Here is a 6,681-nt window from a genome sequence, read left to right on the forward strand (position 1 = left end):
TTTAATATAATATATAAATTTATAATATTAAATTTACAAATGTGTAATAAGAATAATATTTAAAATAATATATAAATTTTTAATACAATTTAAAAAAAATTTGCACCCAACCAGTTCAAATTCGTGGCCCAACCAATCCAAATTAATGGCCCAATAAAGCACAAACTCACATTCAAGATCATATAACATTCATGTAATTTTTTTAGTCCCGCATCATGAAAGAGTATAAGATGGTTGTCTTTTAGCTCTTTATATAGTTCACTCTTTTTCTAATAAAACTTATTTTATGATATGGCATACATATATTATGGTATTAAAAATCTCACAATTTAATTATAAAATTTATTTTTAAAAAATCTATTAAAATAAAATATATTGTTTATATTTTATTTAAAATAAAAAACATTTTAAAATCGGCCCGTTCTTTCAAACCTGGATCGGGTCACTGGTCGAACCGCCGGTTTTCTGCGAAGCCGGTTTTTAAACTGAACCGGATCGGACAATTGGTCGGTTCACGGTTGAACCGGCTAGTCCGGTCCGGTTTTTAAAACCTTGCTCTGAACACATAGCTACGTCCGATGTCCGCACAAAATAGTTTATCCATTATATGCGGTGTCCGAACGCGTCAGGAGGCTAATCTGAACGTGCCACGTCATGCAATACGGTGTATTGGGTGACGTGCAGCATCTGGATTGGCCTCCGGATAAATCCAAATGCCACTAGCAATATTTTTTCAACCTCACGACATTACTAATACTCCTAATAGATAAAACAAATAAAAGATGTTTAAAAAATAATAGAAAAATAGAAATAAATGTAAAACCCAAACAATACAAAAAACTGAAATTACCAAAATATCTTGCTGGACTCATAAATCTTAACCAAAAACAACAATCATAATTTGATTTGCTTGGAGAAACGACTCTCAACCATAGCAAGAAAGATTTGAGTGCAGAAATAGTTTTGCAAATAATATCAAAACTAAAGTTGCATTCAAATAAGAGATGGTATTTAGATTCAATATCTATATAACATATATTGCAATGAGGATCCACAGTTATATTTCTCAATATAAGAATACGGTGATTTATGTGGTTCGACAAATATACCTTTCAAATCAAAACTAATTTGGATTTGTAAAAATTTCTAAATCAACAATTGGAATATTATATTTACCACCCTGTATGATATTAGAAATAAATTAAACCATCTTAATTATGGATCGCAAGTAAGAGACAACTTATTTTCCACATTGATTTGAAAAGTATTTAGATGTAAGATGTTGAAAGCATAGAATTTAAGATTTTTCCAGCATTTAGAAGTTGTAGTGGCAGAATTCTGACTTTGGTTTCATATTATCTCTTATGTTTTTGTGGTTTTCATTTTGAGTAGTAATAGATTTAGTGGGGGGAATTGCGACTTTGGACGATCAAGTTATCAATAAGAGGACATATTTTATATATATTGGGTCTATTGTTCAGAGTGATTGTGGAATAGATTGGGGATATTATTAGTACAATTCAAGTTGGATGGTTGAAGTGGATGAGTGTATCGGGCTTATTGTGTGATATAAAAGTCCCCTCAAAGGCTCAAACTTAAGGGAAACTTCTATAAGATGGTGGAAAAGACTGGCAAAGCTTTATGGCGCAGAATGTTAGTTATTAAAAGAGAAACGTAATATTGAGTTAAGTGTTGCAGAGATGAGGATGCTAAGGTGGATGAGTGACTTTACTCTTAGAGACAATATACGAAATGGGTATATACATGAAAAGGTTGGAGTAGCTCAACTGGAAGATAAGATTATAGAGTGTCGCCTTTGATGGCTTTTTCACATAAAATGATGGCCTTTCGATGACCAAGCTAGAAGAATAGATGTATCAAATTTATCTTATGTTAGAAAAGATAGAGGAAGACCTAAAAAGACTTAGTTAGAAAATATTATAAATGAACTTTCTTTATTAGATTTAAATGAGAATTTGACTCTAAACAGGATATAATAAAGAAGAAAGTATTAATGTAGTCAATCCCACGTAGTGGGATAAAGATTTGATGTTGTTGTTATTGTCTCTCTTTGGATCATAATCATAACCACATATTATAAGATATTAAAAATGATGAAATATAAAATAAAAAATAAACCATGTAGAATATAAAAAATTCATGAAATATAACATTAATTGCTAATTAAAGTTTATAGAACCGTTGAGAAAAACAAGCTCAACCACCAAGACGAAGAAGAATTAATAGTGTGGTATGATTGATAATGAGGAAGAAATTAGAAGTATAAAAGATAAATTAGAGTAATTTCTATGGTGTGATTTTTTATTTTTTATTTTGAGAAAACTCGCATACAGGGCATACGCGTTTTAAAATTGAATAACAAGTCCTTAGCAAATCAATAGCCCTCTAAAAATAAAACAATTAAGGAAAACCTATGAGCCTTTAATTCGATATATTACAAAACAAAATCATCAAAAAGAAAAGCAAAAGAAAAAATAAAAGAACAACAAAAAAGCCAAGGAAGGCCACAACCAAATCAGTATGGGTCAAACGAAAGCAGCCACCCAAGCAAGTCTCTCAAAGCAATCAGCAACAATCCCACAAGCAATATGCACCAAAAATAAGCCTGTAAGAGGACACAACAAACCATTGCATGAGAAGAACAATTAATCAAAAATGCCAAGAAGACAAAAAATACCAGCAACCCTAGGATGAATAGAGGTAGAAGAAGACAACAGAAGAGGGGCCTAGATAGAGTTCAACAAACGGTTCAAAGAGAACCCAACAAGGCAACCACAACAAACGCCCACGGACATAGACCACTAAAGCCACCTCCCAGCCATTAGCCCACATACGGTTCAAAGAGAATTCAATATGGCAAACACACATAAGGACAAGTCCACAACCAACAAATAAAATAACAAGACATTGAGCAGACAAAAACGAACCAACAACTGAAGAAAATAAACCAAACTATTTCCTTTTTAGCTTCCTTCTACGATGTTTACTTCCACCCATAGCAAAAGCTTTTTCAACTATGCGGTTGATATTCAAATTATACGTCGCCTGAAAATCATCATCAGGCCCATCCAAATCGTCCCGATCACCCCTGCAAGGTGAGGAAATAGAATCGTTAAGCCAATCATTTTGATCCAAACAATTATACGCTAAATTACCCGCTAACCGAGCTTTCAAAACTTCATTAGAAATAAGCGAAATAGAAACGCTGATAAACGGTTCATTCGAAAGATTATATTCCAACAAAGGCACATTAGAGTTAGGATAACCAACAATAGTAGAATCCACCACATCCATAATCCCAATAGACACAACAACACCCATGAGACAAGAAGAATGACATCCACAAGAATGAACACCAGCATCATCATCAACTAAATTAGGCGAGGCAATGGGGGAAGTTATAATGTTAAATATACATTTATTAGCATCCCCACCCTCATAAGAGGTAACCAAAGGCATAATGACCTTTACTACTGTGGGTCTCCGAAAGGATTTTGCTCGTGTGATTCGAATGCAAAGAGTACGATCACACTATCCCGTAGGACAAAATGGTCGTAGGCCTTTACAATCGACACAAGCAGGCCGATGGAAGAGCAGATGGAGTTATAGATACGATTAGCCATGGAAGATAGCAGCTTTCACCTACCAACCTCGATGGATAATAATATCTATAACCCAAAAGTTTACGAGATTTCCCCTATTCGATACATCAACATCGAATAGAGTTTATTTGATTGTGGGGATCGGTTTCATACGGGCGCAAGCCCCCGTAGTTAATTACATCCTAAGCCTTGACTTAGGAAAACTCTCGATTAGGGATGTTAGATTATCTTCTCTGATGGGTTTAGTGTAAGGGAAAATTCTAGGCTTTCCTAATCAAAGAAAAAGAGTGTCCCAAATTGGCTCAATCAATCACACGTGGTTGAGTCGTCATTCGTCCGATCTAAGGGAAAGAAAACTGGAGAAAAAGAGAGAGAGGCCAAGCATTCAAACATGCATGAGAGAAAGAAGGAAGTGGCGTCATCTGTGTGACGCAGATGGGTGGAGTTTATAGCTTCCGAAAGGATGGAGAGCTTACCCACCAATAAGGTGTATAGAGGTACACTTGTACCACTAACCTTTAGACCCTAAGTCTATAAAAGATGTAGTGTTGTACACACAACACTAACATCTACGACCTAACTAATGCAGTCCTGGATTTATTCCTTGCCTGACAAAGGAAGCCAGCTAAAATCACCTAATCGTATAAAATCCATGTTGTCCAGTCCATATGAAAGATGGGAGGGTAGTTTAGACATTGAAATTGGGATCGACAACTAAAGAAATCCCTGAGTGATCCCACACTTATGAGTGGTAAAATGCCCCTAAAACTAATGCAATTAACTTTTGATTTTAATTAGTTACTAATGCAATTTATGCTGGTTTAAAGTATCCAAATCAATGATGTATAAAATATTTAAAAAGGCTTATAGAAAATAATTTTTGAATGACTAAACTTCCCCAGGTCCGGCACTTTATCCTCATAGGCCAGATTATCCGGACTCTACCCGTAGGCGGGGAAGCTTGTCTAAAAGAAGAGAGAATGCGTGCATGCGCCCCCGGACGATTCCAGCTATTCCCTAAAATCGTTATGGTTTCTATGTGAATTAATCTTAAATTTTTTTTTTAATAATTATGAGTATAAAAATTTTTATCCCTAAAGAGCCTAGCGGTCAGACGCAAGCACATGCAAGAAAACAACCTATAAAAAGCATGCCGGTTCTTCTACGCAAACAAAGTAAGTAAATCACAACACAGAAACAAATCCCACGAAAAAGAGTGTTTATGGCAAGTGACATGCAATATTACATCACAGAGTATAGTAAGTAATGGTGGCCGGGCTCCACCGACAACAACCCGGGAACGACGCAAATCTTAAAATAAGGCATTTCTACTGCTTCAATCTTCTTCTTTTCCTTGATTCGTCTTTGGATCGTCTTCGTTCTTCCTTCTGGCTCCTCGTAATGACTCCTCCAAAAGGATACCCAAATGAAAAAGGAAATCCCCTGTAGGGGTTTACTTTTTCCTTTGTACTCCTCGTAGTGAGTGCTCCAAAAGGATATCCAAATGAAAAAGGAAACCCCTTGTAGGGGTTTACTTTTCCCTTTGGATTCCTATCTCTTTAAAAATGCCTTATTTTAAATTTTCACAACATTTACTATCAAATACATTACATTATAAAAATAAAAATCTAGACTCTCCTGCAGGGGTTATCCTAAGCAGTTTATAATAAAAACTCATCCAAGCAGTTATATATATGAAAATGCTGAAAAATAAATCACACTTGGCCGTGCTTTGATTATTGGAGGCTAAGCAGCTGAAGCAGGTACCTAAAGCAGTTATTCATTTATTATTATTAATTTTAGCCCCCTTTTTAGCGTTGTGTAAGCACGACCACCTGTAGGAAGACAGCATTAGTATGAAAAAGCGTGCCTAACCTATGGGTATTCTAACGCTCACAACAACAGTGCAGAAAAGAAAAGAGCAGAAAAAGCGTCACAGAAAAGCTACAACAAGTAGCAAAAACAAACGGCACACGGGTCACATGCAGAGCGTCACAACACAGCACAGAAAAGAAAAGCAAAACAACAACCTAACCTAAAGCTAATAGTCGTGTCCTATCAAACTCATTTAAGTGTACGTGGGTTGTGTGGTTTTGGTAGGTCCTAAATAGGATAATTTAATTAGAATTGTTTGTATATTTTTTTCATTTGTTAAGAAGGGTAAAGGAAAGAATTTGGTTAAAGTTCAAATATTAGTGTTTTAGGATTGATTTTTAATGTTTGATTAACTACCACCTTTGTTTCACACCGAGGCCGTGAGATTTATTTCAGCCTCCTTGGGGCTAACTTAATAGCCTCGTAGGCCTGGGTTACCCAGTGATAATTAACTTTGTTATTATTGTTTTAGTTTGTTATTAAAAGAAAAGGAAAAAGTGTATTAAATATTTTATTAATCAAATTGGTTGATTGGTTTTAGAAGTTATCCTAAAGTTTGATATTTAGAAGTACCTTATCCTAATGAATTTTAATTTAGTATTTGATCTCCTAATTAAATCTACCTCTTTTAGATTTTAGGTGGGTTAGAAGTTAATTATTAGATTAGTTGAATTGATTTAGATTTACATTTTAAATTTAGAATTCAATAATTACAAATGTTAATAATAAATTGATTAAGAATTAAATGTTTTAATAGGTTTTAGAAATTAGATTAAAATTGGTTAGTTGATTATTAATGAATTAAGAAAACAAAATCCGAATCTAGGAAAATGTGTCACTAGGTTTTTGTTTTAAAGTCTCTATCTTATAAGGAACATGCACCCTAAGTCTATGTTTTCTAAGACTCAGTCCTTAATTTTTTTGTCCTTAGATGTCACTAGTATTGTAGGATTAAAAGTGGCGTTGTTTTTCTAATTCCTAAGACTTCTATACGGATGTCATAGGATTTTAAGGATCTAAAAAAAGTAAAAGCAATCCTAAATATATAATTGAAGTTTCTAAGGCCCTAAGGATGGGAGGCGTGCAAACATCTAGGCCCCTAAAGGTTTTCTAAGTTTTTAGAAAGCTTACAGCACCGGGGGCTACGACCCGATGGCTCCGCCCGTAGCGCCCCTACCGGAAT

General features: G+C 34.7%; 1 long non-coding RNA gene across 1 annotated transcript; it reads right to left on the reverse strand.

The window, feature by feature from the left end:
* Nucleotides 1-2,815: 2,815 nt before the first annotated feature.
* On the reverse strand, nt 2,816-6,681 carry LOC114578391. The gene is made up of 2 exons (XR_003699431.1): nt 6,630-6,681; nt 2,816-3,109 (listed from the first exon to the last, which is right to left on the reverse strand). It is a non-coding gene; the product is annotated as an uncharacterized LOC114578391 (long non-coding RNA).

Source organism: Dendrobium catenatum, unplaced genomic scaffold, assembly GCF_001605985.2.
Source record: "Dendrobium catenatum unplaced genomic scaffold, ASM160598v2 original_scaffold_8822, whole genome shotgun sequence".
Lineage (NCBI taxonomy): Eukaryota > Viridiplantae > Streptophyta > Magnoliopsida > Asparagales > Orchidaceae > Dendrobium > Dendrobium catenatum.